We start from the raw sequence: 20,785 nt of genomic DNA, 5'->3' as shown, positions 1-20,785 counted from the left end.
TGTGGTCAGACTTTGTTTTAATGTTTTCACAGCAGGGTTTTGTTTTTTTTTTCTCTTTCGGATAACACATATGGAAAATAAGTTAAATTCTTAATACATTTTACAGCCAAAATTTTCTCTGAGTTGTGAATCAAAAAGACCTCTACCTGATTGAGGTCGCTAGGGCTCATTGCAAAACAATGGAGATTCAGAGGGTTCGCTCCCTTGATCTATTATGGACCTGTGGTTTTTTCAATACTGTGATGTTACTTTATAGGGTAAGGTATTTCTCAGGGTAAGATAAAGACAGTTTCTTTTCCATGTATTTCAAAGGTTTATGATTGCCTCAGATAGAGAGACTACCATGTTTCCCCGAAAATAAGACCTAGCCAGACAATCAGCTCTAATGTGTCTTTTAGACCAAAAATTAGTATAAAACCAGGTCTTATATTATAGTAAAATAAGACTGAGTCTTATATTAATTTTCATTCCAAATGATGCATTAGAGCTGATGGTCCGGCTAGTCTTATTTTCGGGAAAACATGGTACAACCTTAGCATGTCTAGGGATTTTACCGTTTCTTCCCAGTTAAGTTCTTTAAAAACAAAACAAAATAAAACAAAACAACGAAAAACAGGTTTTGATGGCTATCTATCCAGTCACTCTTGTTGCTGTTTTCTTCATGGATAGAGACTGATTATGTGTTGAGCAGTTAAGAAACCTGTTCAGAAGAACCACCTCATAGCAATAACCCTTTCCATTACATTCCCTTAAACTTCAGAAAATCATATATATTTCAAAGTTGGGTTTCATGGAATTGAAGGCAACTAAAGAGATCGTTTCTGTTTATTGATGAGGCAATTACATTTCAGAGAAATAAGGTAATTTTTTTATGAGCCCATCTAGCTCAGACAGAGTGAAGTGGGGGCTAGAACCTACATATACTTGCCTTTGATAACTTTACTTATTTTCTCATGTAATACAGATGTATTGCATCTTTGGATAAAAAAAAAAAAAAAAACATTTATAATGGAAACCATGAATTTTCATAAAATGTTCATTATGAAACTGCGTGGATCTCAATTAGGAGATCTATGTTGTATGTCATTAAACAAGTAAATCTGTATGTAAAACACATATTAATATTTATTCATAGTACCTTAGAGTCACAGGGAATATTTTTCTTTTGCTATTTTACTGCTTCAAAAGAAAACACCTTGCATGCATTTAGACATTTTAAGATTAAGTTTCAAAATCAATCAGTTTGATATTAATTTCCTGAAGGGAAAGTCAGGAAGAAAAATCAGAGATGAGAGGTGTCGTCGATGGTATGGAAAGCCTGCCTGTAGGATGCCTTGGTTATGTGTTAATTGGCTGAGCTAGGCCATATTTCCCAGAATCCTCTTTCTTGTATAGCATTAGCCACAGAGGAGATTCTTGGGAGATTTGGAAGTGGAAGGGAAGCAGGCGCTATTCTGTAGCTCACACACATGGTGGCCGATCTGGTGACTCACCTTGATATGGAGCAACCTCCCTTTGGATCCTCCTTTAGCTTCTCTGACACCTGGCCCTGGTGTGTGTGTTTAGCCCTGTGACTAAAGGGTCTTGTTTCTGGAGGATACTTGCATTTGTTTTCATCACTACTGTAACAAATTACCACAAACATAGTAGCTTAAAATAATTTATCTTACAGTTCTGTATGTTAGATGTCTGACATGCGTCCCCCCTGGAATAAAGGTCTGTTATTTAATCCAGTGTTTGTTCTGATGGGGAAAAGAACTTTGCATCAGGGAATCCTGTGATAGCAGCATTATATTTGTCAAAGCTGGGAAAAGGTACGTTGCGAGGACGTTTTTTATGTAAACTTGTTTCCCCCATGATTTTCTTCTTTAAAATCCATTCTGCAATATGAAAAAATATAGGGGATAGTATGAGATTAAGCACCTTGAATATAAAATAATTTATGTTAATCATAGGCAAATAACATATTCCTTTAAGTATTAAGTAAATAGATAATCATAGGAAATGAATTTGAACAACTTAGGGTCTTGGAGAAATGACCACCTCTTTTTCATTAAGCAATGAAATTCTTCATGAAAGAGGTGGGATTTAGGTTCTTTCGTAATGAATTAAGGAAAAAATTTGTTTTGGGAGGAAGCCAAATGTTACTCTCCAATGTATTGCAAATCCACTAGAAACATCTAGATTTATTCCTGCCCCATTTTCAATCCTTCGATATGAATGTAAGTGGAAGGTAGTCATAGTTTTGCACGTGCAATCAAATTATATGTTAGTTCTGAAAATATAGTGATAGAGAGATAGTCACAGAATTCCTATATGGAATTGGCATAGACAAGTCTTCCTCAGGTGACTCTCACAGAGAAACATTGATTCTTACTTAGAACTGCCTGGAAATTTGACAGTCTGGAAAAATTTTGAAATTTGGTGGATGTCCCACCCTTTTACACATTGGAAAGAGTATATCCAATTTACCTCCTTGTCTAACTTCATTCAAAACTTCTGTATTAGTTGATCAGCTGGTATGCTGATGCTGTTCCCAGAAGAAATAGCTCTATCCAAGAGCATTTATGTAACCACCCACGCCCTGGCCCGTGGCCCATTGGCACACTTGTTCCCCTTTGTGAATCAGGACTAGAGTGTAAAGTCAATCTGCTAAAGTCACACACAATGGCACATTCTTGGAGTGTGGCTGTCTAGACCATTTCCTTCACACAGTGGCTCAAGGGTCTTTTATGGAGCAATTATTGGAATGTTAAATTGCGGGTAGTGGCTTCTTCAACAGATTCCTTATCCAGATTCTGACAGTGGCATTTTAAATGGTCTTCGTCCACAGATTAGCATGGTCATTACTGTGCCCACTCACATTAGCTTTACAGTGAATGTTCTGGCAGCCAAAATGCTTTACCTCTCACCTGTTCTCTCTCCAGAAGTAAAAAGGATTTATGTACTGTTTACTTTTTTGTTTGTTTGTGTGTTTTTTTGTTTGTTTTCTAGGCTGGGACTTAAGGGTTTTTTTGGGGGGGGGGAATAGAGTATTCAAAATAAGCCCCACACACCTAGGTACTGTACCTAGCAGCTATGAGTTTTGAACTAGTTTGAAGAAGTCCCAGTATTTGAAATTAATGCCTTTGAATTCTTGAAACCATGTCCATGACTCCACACTTATTGGCCAATCAAATTCATCCCATTGTGCTTCATTTTCCTTCCTCAAACAAACAAACAAACAAACAAACAGCACTCAATCAGTAACAATAACAAAATACGTGTTAAGGGTAAGGATCAGGATAGGGGAATCAGAACTGAGAAGTGGGAAAATAAACTATGCATATGTTCGATATTGTGTATGTTGTTGTGTATGTTGTTAAGATAATACGTATTTCTTGGAGCTTAAAGTTATAGCTCGCTTTATGGTTAGTTTAGGAAAAACTCCTAATATTATGCAAATATTGTACTACCTTTTCTTCTATTGCTTTCATGATTTCTTTTGCTCTGATTGTTAACCTGGCTGTAATACATTCTTCTATCTGTCTTAAGACAGGCATTGTGTCTGATTGTTTCAACATTTGTCCTTGAATCCTTTTCCAATTAGTTTACAAGTTACCTTTATCAAATTCTAAATTTTCCACACCTGGATCTATTTCTGGTGCATTGACTTCGCCAATACTATAATGTTTCATTTACCATAGCTTTCTGTTGTGTTTCTGTTGATAGTGGATATGTCAAATTAAAAAATTCTGTCTATTCCTTTAGAGATGAGACTTAGAAGCAATTTGTCACATTTATTAATGAATCCCATTTAGGTTCTGGTTAAGATGATGTTGCATTTGTAGCTGTATCTGGGACAATTGGCAATTTCATACTATTGAATCTCCCTGTGCAAGAACATGGTCTATTTAGGTGTTCCTTTGTGTCATTCTGTTCTTGCTCAGTTGGTGCATAACCTGATTTGACTGCATTTAGAGAAGAAACAAAACAAAACACCTCCATGATGCTTGAATTTAGATAAACCACAAGTTCCTTTTGTGATTGTTGTTCTAGAAGAGGTTAAATTATTAAATGTATTAGTTGTAAAAATTTTTTAAAAAGATAATCATGTTGGCCGTTTGCCGGGGATGTATAATCTCAGTCCTCTTGTATCACAGACTATCACTTCATAAATACTTGTTGTTAGATAGGAAGTGTTGAATATTATTTCCAGGCCTGTCAGCTTCCACTTCCAGTTTTACGACATCTCTCCTTGAGGCCAGCAGGGGGTGCTCCTGCAGCAACATGCCCTCTTTCAACGCCATTGGATTCTAACAAATTTCAAACCTGAGAGAGTATTGGTTTATAAATTATCAACTGCAGTTCTCACACATTCTAACAGACTCACATCTGTGGGCATTTTATGTAGAAGACAAGTAATGAGAGAAGGTGAGATCTTCAAAGTGTCTGGTAATCGAAGAAGGCCTGTAGTATATAAGCACAGAAGGCAGAAGGGATTATAACAACTAGTGTTTGGGCTAAAGAGTGGAGCCTCTGCTCTGAGGGGCTGTTCTTTTGAGCCTCGGTGCCAGCCGACTGCTTTGCGAATTGTCAGTTTCCTGGTCTTAGTCCTGTAAGGGCAACATTTTTAAAGTGGTGCTTTGAATAGGGGGGATGAGCTCAAGAGAGCAATGAGTAGGGGTCTGTGGAAGGAAGAGGGACTGGTTGCAGACAATCCTGTGGGAAAATTTTTGATTCTATCTACTGGTTTTTAAACAGTTCCCCTTATTGTTGATGGTGGTGATGTTAAAGAGGTGTGTCATTCTCCACCTCCCCTACCAGTCTGAGCTCAGTCCTTCTTCCTTATGCTCCCAAACAATCTAGTTTTTATTTCTATTTTGCAAATATCACATTTTGCAATATTTACTGGTGTATTTGTTTATACCCCCTTTTAGGGTAAGCAACATGAGGGCAAGATCATACTGCATTTGTCTAGCATGAGGTTTGGTCAATAATTATCTGTTCAATGAATGACAGAACGAAAGAAAAGCTGGTAGAAAGAAAAGGGTGTCACAGAGTGGTAGACACATATTATAGGGTAAGTGAATTTTTACACTGATCCAGAATCTGGCAATGACAACAGTAACAAAATTCACACAAAACGTTACTGGGTATAACCCAATACAAATGATAACAGAAAGCAATTTGTATCTAATGAGGTTAATAATAATATTTGTCATAGCAAATATGTAATGTGACCATAGCCACCTCATTGTGAAATGAAGACCATCTGATATTTACGTAAAGTCCAAAGCTTAATTGCATAATATAAAAGTGTCCTTAAAAGTTGTGAGGTTCTGGAATGTAGTTTTCCAAGCAGAATTTTATTAAAATCACATATCCTACTGAAATTCAGATATTGCAACATCAACTCAAAATTCCAATTGTGTCTCCTATTTTAATGGAATTTTTTTTTATCACTGTCTTCTCCTTTTCTCTCTCCCTTCCTCTGTTAACAAAGCATCAGATATTTATTAGTTGAGGAGGTTAATTCAGGTATTTACATTCATAATTCCTTGGGTTACTTTTCTTAGTAAAAGTACCAACTTTCCTCATCTTCAAACAACTGCAAAATGAAGGTATTTCAAGAATCTTCATTCTTCTGAATAGTTCATTATCCAATAATCTATCTGGATGATTTGCTCTTGGAACACCTAAGGGTGAACTGGATGATATAAATGCTGTTTTGAGTAGAACAACTTTTTAAGATGCTCACACTCAAAAGTTTTGTGTTTATTAATATGATAAAAATAATTATATTATTTTTCTATATAATATTGATTTCCTGTATTTACATAGACAGTTAAAGTTATGAAAATCACCTGTCTCAAAGATTTGTATTGACACTGAAACAATGTATACAAGACAGCCAAAACAGAACAATATTTTATTTTTAATGTTTTAAGCACTTAAGAAAGTTGAAAACATGATCAACATGATCATTGATTCTAATAAGCACCCTTTGGATCCATTTCACTTTGTTTATTTAGGGTTGTTTAAGAGAATCACTGGGAAATTAAAGAAAACTAATGAGGAAGCAGATCCTGAGATATTGATTTTCCTAAGGATTGTAAATCTGAGGATGGGTTTCTTTTCTTCCTTGTCTTTTAAAAATATTACTAAGCCTGAACACTTACTGTGCATAGAATTCTATGCTTTGCGAAAGTTACCAAATATTGTTTGATATATTGTGTTTTATTAATTTGATATAATGTGTTGTTTACATCAATTTGGTATAATTCATTTAACGCAAAGACAAATATAATTATCTGATTTTAAAAAAATGTCCACAATGATGCAATGAACAGAAAGTAGAAAGATCAAATGTATTTAATTTTTTGTAAAAAATTCAGTTAGACAAGTATGCGTGGAACATCTGCTTTGGAGGTAGAACTTGCTCTGAGTCAGACTGCTAGGGTTTAAATTCCAGCTGTGCCACTTAGAGTTGGGAGTCCTCAGTCACGGTACTGAACCTCTCTAAGCCTCAATCTCCTTAGTGGACTATTCTTTAAGAGAATTACAGTCACTATTGTTAAGGTTGTAGGAGGATGAAATGGGATAATTCATGCAAAGCAACTGGCATAGTGCCCACCATATGGGGAACTCTCAATAAATAGTAGCTATTCCCACCATTGTGCTAGGCCCATAGGATAACATAAGATGTTTAAGACACTGCTTATTTTTTAAAGAGGCTATAATATTAATAATATTTTCTCTATTATATTGAGAACCCTGAGCTCTGTGCAGTAGGTTGAAACATTACACGTGATTCATTTAAAAAATATTCCTGCCCATAAAATATACTTTTCATATAGATATGTAACTTATATTTGATAGGAGATAGGCTTGTATTTTATTAATTTATTACCTTTTATTGTAAAATCAAACACAGGTACAGAAAAACACACACACAAAATGTATAGCTGAGAAAATTATTACAAGGCAAACAGTGTGAAACCACCACTCATTTTAAGAAATAGACACAGACAATAGTTTAGTGGTTACCAGAGGGTTATGGGGTGGGGGGTTGGTAGATGACGGTAAGGGGATCAAATATATGGTGATGGATGGAGAACTGACTCTGGGTGGTGAACACACAATGGGATTTATAGATGATGTAATACAGAATTGTACACCTGAAATCTATGTAAATTTACTAACAATTGTCACCCCAATAAATTTAATTTAAAAAAAGAAAGAAATAAAACATTGCCAGCAGTGACGGTTAATTTTATGTGTAAACTTGACTGGCCAAAAGGTGCCCAGGTGAAACATTGCGTTTGGGCGTGTCTATGAGGGTGTTTTTCAATGAAATTATATTTGAATCTATGGTCTCAGTAAAGTAGACTGCCCCCTCCAATGTGGGTGAGCATCGTCCATTCTATTGAGAGTCTGAATAGAACAAAAACGGAGGAAGGAGATATTCATCCCTGTTCTGTTTCACTGATTGAACTGGGGCATCTCGTATGATCTTCTCCCACTGGGATTTACACCATCAGTTCCCATGGTTTTCAGGCCTCTGGACTTGGGACTGAATTACACTATTGACTTTCCCAGGTCTCCAGCCTGCAGATGTCTGATAGTGGGGCTTCTCAGGCTTCATAATTGCAGGAGCCTATATATCTGTATTATCTAGATCTATATCTGTCATCTGTATTTATCTATCTACATATCCTACTGGTTCTGTTTCTCTAGAGAACCCTGCCTAATATAGCAGCCTCTCCAGAAAGGCCTTCATGAATCTGTCCCAATTACAGTACCTCCCTTCCTCCAAAAGTATCCATGATCCTGCTGTACATAGTAAGCAATACCTTGCATTTTTTAATGATTTTATCGTTAAAATTTTTTTATTTTATCATTAAAAAGATTTTATCATTAAAATGATTTTACCTAAATGAGAATCTTTAGACACTGTAATTCAGTCCTGCCCATTTTGTAAAACTTGATACATCCTTTATGCCTCCTTTAGTCTACAGGTTCCTTAGCCATTCCTTTATTTTTCTTACAACATATCTGTGAAGAACCGAGATTATTGGACCTGTCAGAGTCAACAATCTGGATTTGGCTGACGGCATACTCATGGTACAGTTCAACATGTTCCTCTGCCCTTTGTATTTTCGGCAGATTGGCAGCTGGATCCAGACACTCAATTAGATTCAGGCTCAATCTTTTTGAAAGTACTATGGTTTTCATCAGGAAGCACATAATGTCTGATCTTTGCTCTTTTTAAATGTTTATAGCCACTGATGTTCAAAGCTTAGATATATTAATTCATTAGGGTTGCAAAAAGGTAATATTTAATTATATCACTTTTTTCATTTATTAGTTGGCATAATTTTATAAGGAGATGCTTTCCCAAGGTTAAATACAAAGAGAGAATCTTAAAAGCAGCAAGAGAAAAGCAGTTAGTTACCTACAAGGGAGCCTCCATAAGACTGTCAGCTGGTTTCTCAACAGAAACTTTGCTGTCAAGAAGTGAGTGGCAGGAAATATTCCAAGTGATTGAAAGCAACGACATATAACCAAGATTGGTTATATTCTAAATGACAGCATGGCTGTCATTTAGAATTGAAGGACAGAAAGGGAGCTTCCTAGACAAGAAAAAGCTGAAGGAGTTCATCACCATCAAACCAGTATTACAAGGACTCTTAGAGGGACTTCTTTAAGATGGGAGGGGGGTTAAGGATAGGTGAAAGGGGAAGGAATTAAGAAGTACAAATTGGGTGTTATATAGTAATCATGAGGATGTAGGGTACAGCATAAGGAATAGACTCAATAATATTGTAATAACTAAATATGGTGCTAGATAGGTACTAGATCTATCGGGGTGATAGATGGGAATGGGGTTGGGGTCAGGGTAAAAGAGGTGAAGGCATTAAGAAATGTAAATTGATAGTAAATACAGTATGGGGAATATAATCAACAATGTTTTAAAGATCACGTAAGGTGCCAGATGGGCACTGGACTTATCAGGGGCATCACGTCATAGACTGTGTAGATGCCTGACCAATGCACTATACACCTGAAGCTGAAGTAGAATAATATCGAATGTCAACTATAACTAAATATATAGGTGTATATAGTCACAGGATGTGGAGTACAACATGGGGAAGATAATCGATAGTATTGTAACAGCTATATAAGATGTCAGAAGGATAATAGCTTGGGGGGTGGGTTGTCATTTTATGAGGGGTTTAAATGTCTAACTATTATGTTGCTTTGTACACCTGAAATTAATAAAAAAAAATAAATTAAACTAAAAAAAGGTAAAAAAAAAAAAAGAAAAGGAATCAGCACAAAAGGAATAGCCTTGATTTAATTAGCACTATTCCAAAATGGATGCTCGGACAGAGATTTTTGTTTAAGAGTAAAAGCAAACAAATCAGTTTTGATCCAAAGAATGGCATAGGTAATTATGAGACATTAAAATTATAAATGATGGCTACATAAACGAATGCACGAGACTTCACATACGTGTCAAGAGCATGAATTATGCATCTTTTTTTTTTTCAATTTTTAAACACATCAAATGGCACTTAATTTGGACAACTCTTTTGACCTCTCTGGAACTTAAAATGAGAGGGTTGGATTAGATGATCTCTAAGGACTCCTTCAACTCTATAATTTTTCAGGCTTTAAGTCTTAATTTCAAATAAATTATAACCTATGGTTAAACTGTGGTACGTTACTTTTCTTGGATTCCTGGGTGGCTAGCATCTACCGGATCTTCAGTACATGTTTGATGAGTACGAAGTGAACTTAGAGTCCTTTTTATCAGTTTCCACAAGAGAAAGAAAGTTAATTAGAGTCTTCATCAACACATATGCTAAACCCACAGATTTTATTTTGGCAGCTGCTATTATGTGTTTTAAATATCTCTATGTGATCAAATAGCCATTATACTTGCATATCTGAGTGACAATAAGTAGTCAGAGACACAGATGTTCTTAGATGTTGATTTTAAAAGCTGATCCAGTTCATGAGCTATGACATTCTACTATAGCAAAAATTGTAGCCATCAGAGATAGGTGGTTTTTTTTTTTTTGATCATGAGAAATCAAAATGTAAATATAGTACAATGGGTCATCATAAAAATTTACTTTTACAGTGGTTATTTTTGCTTTCTAACTGAAACACTTTCTGTTACTGATCAAGGGCCTCCATGTCTCTCATGAGGCAAGATAACCTGTCTGCAGAAAATCTTATTTTGAATTCATCAGAAGGAAGATACTTAGGCAAACCTGATCAGTGGGTAGGGTAAGGGATTGGTGGGGTTTATAGTAAATCCTGTACTGACTTTGGTGACATTTTTACAAAATTAATGAAATGCAAACTAGTGTTTATATTCATCAAAATTTTAATTTGTTCTAAAAATGAGACTATATGTGCATATCAGATCAACATTTTGTTCTTAAGATTGTTCTTTTAGTGGCAAACTTCCTACTCAAAGAGAATTTGACAGTCCCTAAAGGAAGGGGCCACCCACATTGCTCTTAAACAGGGAAAAATACTTTTAAGTATCTTTTTACTTAAGTCATTAAGAAAAAAAAAAAGAAAAACAATTAAAACTAATACATTTTAAAATGGAGAAATATATTTTAAGTTAGTTTTGCCTCTCTCTAATCTCAATTTCAGATATATTCAGAAACACTAAATTCTTTTGCTGTTTTATCCCAATATTTTATTTACAGAGAGACTTATTAACTGATACATTAAGTCCTATGATATTGGATCCAAGTTACTACAGGAAATACTCAAATGTAGCAGGGCTTAACAGAAAAAAAATAATAGGTTATTATATCTGCCTGTGTTATTAAAACATTGCTTCTTTAGATGTGACCAGGTCATTAATATTAACATTGGTTTTTGATTCCTGTCTGCTTTTCTGGGGTATCAGTTTTTCAGTCTGCTTTTCTTTGCTCTTCTATGAAAGCCTGTAAAGGGATTTAGTGTAGAAAATTATTTATTTCAGAAGAAATCTAAAACTTGAAACATTTGTTTTCTTAAATTAGAGCTACAGAATAGCTCATAGACTTAGTATATGAGGGAAAGAGTGTTCAAGTCAGGCAATTACATGTTTGCTAATCCTGATAGCATGCAGATAGCCTGGTATCAAGACTCTCAAAAATCATCTCAGAAACACTTGTTTTAATGTAAAAAACAATTTTTAGGCTATTACTTGATCCTGAATAATACTTTCAAATATCCAAGTTGCCTCTTACTCATAAGTTATGTTATAAACAGAAAAATGTAATACCAACTTATTATGAGACATTAGTCTACACCTTTGTTTTAGTATATTGAACATATTATTCATTCACATGCATAGTTAAAAATCTTCAATGAAATATTAAAATGAAAATCATATGCTGACGATAACCTATTTGTGTCTTCTAATTTATAAACTGCTTTTGTACTGCTTCTGAGATGTGGCACAGTGCCTCATAAATTGGGGTAAGGTTATCCTTTGAGAAGATGGATCAAAAGGTAAGAAGCTGTGGACCAGTTTGGAGCTCAGTGGTCCAGACAAGTGGGGATTTTCACTACAGATGAGGGGGACCTGGTTCTATTGTAGGCCTGCAGAATGTCTTGAACTGTTTTTCAATGTTTTGGGTTTGGCAAACCCAAAGTGTGTTTTGCTAAGCACTTTTCTCTTCATTTTAAGCCCATTTGTATTATAAAGGAAATTTAATCCTTATGTTTTTGATTCCTTTACACTTAACTCATCAAAATGTTGTTGTGTAAGATCTATTTGATGTCCAAGAAGGCTTCGAGACTTTTTATAACTTTTAAAAGTTTTTGTCCCTCCTTAGAAACAGGAAGTTGTGTTTTTCTGAGGGAAAATGAACTAAAAAACTTAGAGCTTAGAGTTAGTTAGAAGACTTCAAACCTAGGCGAAATGTTAAAATTAATAATACCGAGGACACTTGTACTTACTATGTGCTTGGTTTGTTCTAAGCATTTTGATGTTTTAACTTATTTAATTTTTACAACTACCATGTAAGGTAGGTACTGTTACTATCTCTATTTTAAAAGAGAAGTTACCTGTCCAAAGGTTAGATAGCTTGTAAGGGTGGAGTTGGCATTTGAAAGAGGACAGTGTGGCTACCTGGGTCTAAACTTTTAACCACTAGACTGTACTGCATATTTCCATAGTGTCATCCTGTAATATAAGAACTTCGGACATTCCTTGAAAGTAGCTATGTACCAGTACTCTATTAGATACTAAGAAGATCATGTTCTTGCCCCTAGGAGAGTTTGCTTTGTAATGGGAACAAAGAGACAACAAATAAAACAAACAGATACACAAATAAAACAAAAACCAAAGAATGCTGAATGAAATACTGCATGTTTATTCAGCATCATTTATCCATTCAGTACATTATGTATAGGGCATTACCAATGTCAGGCTCTTCTGGTCATTAGAGGCACAGCAGTCATGGAGCTTGTGCCCTCATGGACAAGGGATATTGTATTCCTCCGCTTAGAGCAGACCACTGGGGAAAATGTCTGGGCTGCTTCTGATATTTCTAACAATAATAGGTTAAGAGGCAGCTAGAGTGACTTGTAACAACGCCTGTCCAACTTATGTTCTTAGGAGAATGTCGTTCCTATGGAAGCTGGGGGAGCATTTCTGGTATCCGGCCCTGCTCTGCAGATGCCCCTGGATATTTTCTTCCTAGCACAGTGCTTTCTTTCCTCAACGATATCAAGAGGCTAGTATTCCTGTTTCTGTGAAATAAAGTTTTTAGCCTTAAAAGCCTGAAAGACGTTTAAGGAATTCCACATTTGTTCATATAAATTGGTATATTTTACAGCATCTGAATGATGAACAAAAGATTATAGCAAAAACTTAAGGAAGTTTACCGGTTGACTCATTAGGTGAATGTTTATTTGAAAGCTTTATGGATGTTTTTCATTATAAAAGTAATATAAGCATATTGAAAACAATTTGGAAATCAGAATCAAGTTAAAAATGAAAATCTACCCATAAACTCAAGCATAGCTGACATTTTTGTTGATTATAGATGTGTAGTTAGTTATTTTTAAGTGGCTGTAATTGTCTTGCTTTTAGTTATGTTCTTTTTCAGTAACTTTTTTCTCATTAGAAGAAAAGGAGTACCATGTTTTATCTTTTAAGATGAAATATCACAGTAGAATTTGAAACCTTGAATTTGGTTTTCCTTTACATTTGAAAGTTTACATTTTCTTTAAGAGAAGGCCATTTAAGACCCTGTTTGAGTAATTAGACTTACTACAATCTTGCTCCAAATAGAGAGAAATTGCCCAGGAAAGTGTAGGATGAAAACCAAGAGAAGAGATATGCGGTATGTTGAGCAAAATGGTACCTTTTCCTCAGGAAATGTGTCTTGGATTCCAAATCAAAATTTCTTTAAAATGAATTGGAATAGTGTCGAAAGAATGGAGACTACTAGCTATATAAGACCCCAGAAGTGGTTAGAAATAATAAAAATTTGTCAGTCCTATTACACACTTATGCCTTTCTTCCAAGCCCTCAAAAAAAGCCTGAGATTAACTGTATTTTGTGAAAATTACTTTTCTCATCAATAATGTTTCTAAGCATGAACAACTCTAAAAAGCTTAACATTTTAAAACCTCTAAAATTCTCATAGAAAGTGAGCTTTAAAATAAAATATGCCTAAAAGTAGGCTAAAGTGTTAAAAACTCTGAATTACCTCAAAGAAAAGAGAAAGCATAAGAGTACTTTCATTTGTGTTGAAAAGTAGTATAGAAACATACTTTTAAAAAAAATCAATATGTTGAACAAAGACTTATGTTTTCAATCTTTCCATTAAATACTTCCAAGGAGCCAGAATACTCGTTTCATATGATTTTCAAGGATCTACCAATAAGCCCTTCTTAGCTTTGAGGATTTTATTCAAATATCAAGGAACTTAAGGAAAGTGAACATTCTTTGAAAAAGGAAAAAGGAAACCCCTGAGCCATGCATGTTTGCATATTTTGAAAGGTTTATTGCAGTTTTTCATTTGTCTTATAAGAGTTTTCCCATAGAATACTTCGCTGTCCTTTGTCATGTTTGCTAGAGCTATACTCATCTCTCTCAACTTGTCCTTCAATTCTTGGAAGCTGAGAAAGCTGCCCTGGTGTATAAAACGGGAAAATGAAGTGTGCACAATGATGAAGGAAGAATCTCGATCTTATTTTAGCTTTACAATTATAAGATGTTCTCTCACTCTTGGTATTTTTTTCCTTCTAATAATACAAACCAGAACAATGAATTCTTGTGCTCCTCAAGCATACTTTTATTGATCTTTATTCTTTCCCTGCACTTTACCCAGGAAAAAGAAACAAATAAGCAACTAAAAGCAGTTGGCTGGTGGCCTGGCTACCAAACACAAAGGACGCACTTACAAAATGAATTCCTCACTTTTAATCCTATCTTTCCAACAATGATGTATCTTCACCTTAAAAGAAAAGTCATGAGTACTAATTTTTAAGAGTTTGAAAACCGCAGTCTCTTCCTGTTAAAAAACACATATAGGTATCAGCTCTAATGGGCTAAAACTGATAACAATGTCATTATTGCCATGACGGCCTGGAATTGGTTGGCTCTCTGAAATTGGTATTAGGAGTTCAAGTGATTTACTTTGCCAAGACAATAATCTGATTCTACAGCTAATTTATACAGCCTGGCTGAGGTCCCATATCTCCATTAAAATGGGTAAAGACAATTGCGAAAGGCCCCATGCTTTGTTCATCTTTGTTTTCATACTGTAATCCTGCCTCCTCCCTGTTCAGGAAAGGAAGGATAGAGAGTTGGGTAGGTGTGTAAGAATTGTGGGGAAGAGCATTATTCCTGTAACTTCCTTTCTATTGAGGCCCAAGAGCATCATCACACATCGTAAGTCTGCTTGCCTCAAAAATGAATATCCTGTAAAACACAAACAGCAAGTGTGCAAGTACAATGACAGAAGTGAAGGACTTCAACATAAAAATCGATTCGAATGAGCTCTTTGTTTCACTGAAGTAAGAGACCAAATTAAAAAATGGGAGGTACTTCTGCAGAGGAGCAAGAGTAGGACTAAATAGACACAGGAGAAATAAAATACCATACTTGGGGTGACAAGTCCAGTTGGGAAAAGGGGGAAGCCCTCATGAATTTGAGTTTTGGCTCACTGAATCACAGGGTGGCTCTTACCTTCTCTAAGACGTTTTCCCTCTCTGGATAGGATTACAACATTTCCTGTAAGTCTTTCACTAAAGTGGAAACAGGGAAGGAAGTTTCTTGTCATGGAAATCGGATGGGAGTGGCCAAGATACCTGAAGTTTTAGAATCTACTAGGAAATCATTCTTACAGTTGTTCCTCTGGCCAGGGCCTGTAACAACCTTTGATTCCTGCCTTAGGCAAGTTGTAACTGTTTCCGTAGGGAGAAGAGGATGAGAATGAAGCCAGAAAGAGCAGACAGTGTGGGCCTTGGCATTTTCTTAGTGTTCTTAGTAAACAAATGTGTGAACCACAGAAATGGCTTCTTGCCTGGGCAGAGTCTGTTCAGGGTGTAGCCCACCAATGGAAGTTTTCCAGAGTGGAGGAGGGAGCTAACTGGAGAGAGAAGATGACATAGATAGCATGCAGGCTGGGGCTTCTGTACCCCACTTCTGGAGCTGCAATGAAAGGGAAGGAATAGCTTCTCAGCACAAATGTTGCAAAGTCAAGGGAAAGGGAAAAAAGAAAGATAGAGTGTGCATTTGTCAGACACTTATTGTGTGTTAAGCTCCATAACAGGCACTAGAAAAATGTTAAGTCATTTAATCATAACAACAACTTGACAAGAAGGGGAATTTTAATTTCTATTCCATAGATGGGAATCTAGAGAAATCTAGATTTCTAACAGATTTCTAAATAATGAGTTTTGGAGAACTTTAGTAATTGGAGCAAAAGAATAGGTAAGATTTGAACCAAGAATTCCTGTTTTCAAGGCCAATGATCTAAGTATAGCCCATGGAAAAGCAGTTCACAGAAAATTTCTTCCCAGTGAGGAATTCATCCAACATAGCACACAGAACATCTTTGGAAAGAAGTTGACTACCTTGACATTAAAAAAAAGAAAAAAAAAAAAAGAAAGAAAAAGATTTTAATACTCATGGGTGAGAGGCAAAATTAATTAATACAGGAAGAAAAACCCTGCTCTTTCGATGTACCCCCTCAAATGAGCCTCTGACATGTTGCAGTGAGAAATACCTTAAAGTCACAGTAGAGTCACCAACCAGACACAGAAAGACCAACCAATGAAGATTCATAAATCACATAGTATATTGAATCAATTTAAATCCTATAGCAAAAAAACAATGGGCAAGAGACGGGCTGAGTTAACACATTTAGGATAGGATCCATTGGGTTAGAAGGACCTCATTACCCGAATCCTGGGGTGTGCCTGTCTTTTTGCTGTATCAGCCTTCCCTGATTTGTGGTTACAAGGACCAAAACTGAGGGTGAGTGAGGGGGCACCATAGACAGAAGGTGTGTGGAGCCAATATACACTTGCTTTGTTGCAAAGATGCAGGGGAAGGTAGGCAGTCCTATAAAGTGACGCTCACTGGTAATTGCTGAGCAGCCACAGATTTATCTGTGTGTCTCTGGCAGAATAAGTTCACCAATAACTGATTAAAGGATTCTAAACTGTCACAAATATTTGATATCTTATGAATTTTATTTTCTAAAAAAAAAAAAAATACTGGCGTGTTTACCATTGCCAATGTTCTTCATTCCTCTGTATAGATTTCCATTTTCTCTCAATTTCCTCTGCCCGAAGGACTTCTTTTCCTTTTTTTTTTTTAAATGTGTTTAAGGTCTTCTGGTGAATTGTGTAAGCTCTTACATGTCTGAAAAAAATTCCTATTTTACCTTTATTTCTGAAAGATATTTTGCTGTCTAGAATTCTAGGTTGACAGTCATTTTTATTTTTTAGCACTTTAAAGATATTGATCCATTATTTTCTAGTTTGAATTCATCTGATGAAAAGTTGGCCATCATCCTTGTTCCTCTGTACATAACATGTCTTTTCCTCTGGATGCTTTTACGATGTTCTCTTTATTACTAGTTAAGCAATTAGATTATTATTTGTCTTGTTATAGTTTTCTTTACTGTTCTTATGCTTGGGGTTCATTGAGCTTTTTGAATCTGTGATTTATAGATGTCATCAAATTTGGAAATATTTCAGCTATTATTATTGCAACTATTTCTCTGTCCTCTTCCTTGAGGACTCCAATTACATGTAAGGCTGTTTGAAGTTGGCGTCCTGATGCTCTTTTTTTTTTTTTTTTTTTGTCTCTCTGCTCTGTGAGTCCCATTTTGGATAGTTTCTATTGCTCTCTTTTCGAGTTTACTGACCTTTTCTTCTACACTGTACACTTTACTGTTAGTCCCATGTAGTCATTTTCAATTCTGGAATTTCAATTTTTAAAAAATTTTTTAATCGTCTGTCTATCCTTATCATGTTTATGTTTTCCTCTATCTTTTTTAACATACAGAATATATTTATAATAATGATACTAATTTTCTTGCCTACTAATTCTGTCATCTATGTACTTTTTGAGTCTATTTTTCTTGACCGATTTTTCTTTGAGTTATATTCTTTTGCTTCTTTGGTAATTTTTTATTGCATGCCAGATATTATGAATGTTACCTTGTTGTGTGCTGGATATTTTTCTATTTCTTTAAATATTCTTGAGCTTTGCTCAAGGATGAGTTAAATTACTTGGAAACAGTTTAATCCTTTCAAGACATGCTTTTATGCTTTGTTAGGTGGGAAAGGAATAGCATTTAGGTTAGAGCTAATTTTTACCCACTACTGAAGCAAAACTTTTTTGAGTACTCTACCTGATTCCTTGTGCATTATGAAGTTTTTCTATGGCTGATGGGAACACAAACTCTTCCTGCCTGTTTCTTTCCTGCAGTTCTTTCTTCAATATGAGGAAGTTTCCTCATACATGAGCTGATCAGAATTCAGCTAAAAATCCAGGGGAACTCTGTACAGTTCTCTGGCTTTCTCTCTCTGCATAGCTCTCTCTCTTCCATGAAACTCACTCCTCTCCATGAAGCTCTCTCCTCTTTAGTACTCTACCTTCTGAATTCTAGCTGCCTTGATCTCCCCGAATTCTCAAATTTGTACCTACAGCTCAGGGAAACTGATGGGCTCTGTCTGACTCGCCCCTCCCAGTGCTGAGTCCTGGAAACTCTCTCCATAAACTTTCTTCCAGTCTTCTGTTATTCTCATCCAGTATAGGGCTCACCACATTTGTTTTCATTCCCCCAAGGATTATTGTCCCATGCTGCCTGTTGTCCAGTGTCTGAAAACCATTAGTTCATATTTTGTTCAGTTTTGTAATTACTTAAAAAGGGAGGTCTCTGTTATTTCATTTTGACTAGAACTGGTAGTTACCTCCATAATTTGGGGTGACTCTTTGCTCCTTCCATCCTTTCCTGCCTGTGTTCAGCACACATATGCTCTACTCTGTCTGTGACTAAGATGTTTCAAGAGCTACTTGCTTACTTACTAGATGTACACTCATATTACAGAACTCATATTACAGAATAATTTTTAAAACATTTCCTTATTACACAAGTACTAGTACATGTTTATGTTGGAAAAAAAGTAGAAACTAAAATAAGCAAAAAGAAGAAAGAAAAAAAATTACGCTTAGGTCTTCTACATTGAGGTTACTATTTTGACACTGACATTTCCTGATATACTGACATATGTAGCAGGAGAAAGTTTTCTTTAGAGTAAAACCTCACTACACATTCCATAGTTTGCAGAAGGGCAGTGTCGTCTCAGAGCTAGGGGATTCTTTCATTGGGAAACACCATCCTGTTTCTTGATAGGCTCTTCTGGCTGGCAAAGATGGGGTCACCTGGTCATGTCACAGCCACGGAGGTGAGAAAAGAGGACTGAATTGTTCTGACTAATAAAGAGGAATGTCTGTAATTTCCCAGTGTTTGTCCTAAAGTGGAGAAGAGGAAGAAGAGAGAACATAAATAAGGCTTAAAAAAAAAAAAAGAAGAAATCCAGGATGAGGGCAATAAACTGGGCTCTAAGGAGAGAAATGGGCCATGATTTGCTTAGTTATTTTTAGAAAACATACCTAGTATTTAATTAGACATTGTTATTTGTTTTGTGCTAAAATCTCCAAAATTTTAATAACAGTCTGCCTATGCTTTTGAGGCTTTGGGGGAATTCATTCATTTACCAGATATTTACTTTGTGCCAGGGTGCTTTTATTCTGGGTGCTTGGAATATAGCAAACAGAGATCCCTGTCCTTTGGAACTTACATTTGAATAAGGATAAAACAACGTAAAAGAAAAATAATAAATAGGTCATTTTTATAATGTTTTATAAAGTAATAAGTGCTACAGAAAAAAAGTACAGAATAAGTGTGGGGTAGGTGGGGATGAAAGGGCTAGTTTACAATTTCAAACTGGATAGTCAGGATGAACAAAGACTTGAAGATGATGGGGCATTAACCACATGGATATTTTGGGGAAAAATGGTCCCAGTAGAGGGAGCAGTGAATGCAAAGGCCCTGAGGCAGAAACTGCTTTTCATGTGAAGAAAGAGCAAGTAGGCCAGCTTATGGTTTCATTACTCATAATCAGAAAAAGAAAATAGACTTGTACATTCAATCCAGGTGTGTTTTGGTAGATCCATACATTTTAGGGAGGAAAAAGGTGTTTGGATTTAGTGACAATAGCAAGAAATTCAAGCAGATGTTGCTGAGGGGACTGAACTCAGATGACTGTTAGCAATGAAATAGTAAAAGTAATTCAAAGATGGCAGTAAAATATATCTCAAATGTACTCAGATTTGTTATTGATGTTATCTCAGTAGTTAATCTTGTAATTGTTTAGCTGCAAGCCCCAGTCTGCTTATACAGTACAGAGGTAATTTGTAACTTTTTCCTCTTTCTTTTCTGCCCCTTCCTTTTGAGGGTGCGTCCTTCCCCTCTCAGGCAGTGTCAACCAACAGGCATAAACCACCTCTAACCTCTAATTCATGGAGAAGGCACCATGAATTAGGCTGGAGAATCACAGTACTTCACATTCTTAGCCACAATAATTGCTTCCGGGATGGACAAATCACACAATCCAGACACATCTGAGTCCTTCTGAAAACTGATGTGGACACTGGGGGGGTTGTATTCTTTTTCAGGAACACTGGCTACAAAGATGATAGGAGCTCAGTAGATCATTTGCTAACATGGAAGATTTCTTGATGAAAAGCAGAACTGAGAGGGGAGAGAAAGGCAGAGAGACAGAGACTAAGAGAGACAGAGACACAGAGAGAGAGATGAATAACATTGTTTGAAAGCCTGAATCCAGCCATGCTGGAAGTCAGCACCATCCCCTTTAATTACTCACTATGTGAGTTAATAAATCTTTGTCTTAAATCACTTGGAGTTGGGTTTCCATCTCTTGCAATCCAAAAAAATCCTATTATATGAGAATTCTTGCCCTGTCTACATTTTTCTCAGAGTATGTCTGGGAGTCTCAAGAGTCTCTAGAATTGGTCTGGATTGTGCCTCTCAGTTGCCATTATTGGCAATGGCTCAGAGGAAGCTCTGCTGCTCTCAGGAGGAGCTAAGCCTGAAATCTGCTGGCAGAGGAGCCACTGTTTCTGTTGAGTGGAGTCCCTCTCACAGGGTACGACTCCTGCTGACTGCTCTGGGAGGTTGCTGAATGTAAAGAGAGGAAAGTCTTCCATCTATGTCTTCATTTAGAA

This window comes from Rhinolophus hipposideros (genome assembly GCF_964194185.1).
Source record: "Rhinolophus hipposideros genome assembly, chromosome: 3".
NCBI lineage: Eukaryota > Metazoa > Chordata > Mammalia > Chiroptera > Rhinolophidae > Rhinolophus > Rhinolophus hipposideros.
This window is presented reverse-complemented; position numbering follows the sequence as displayed.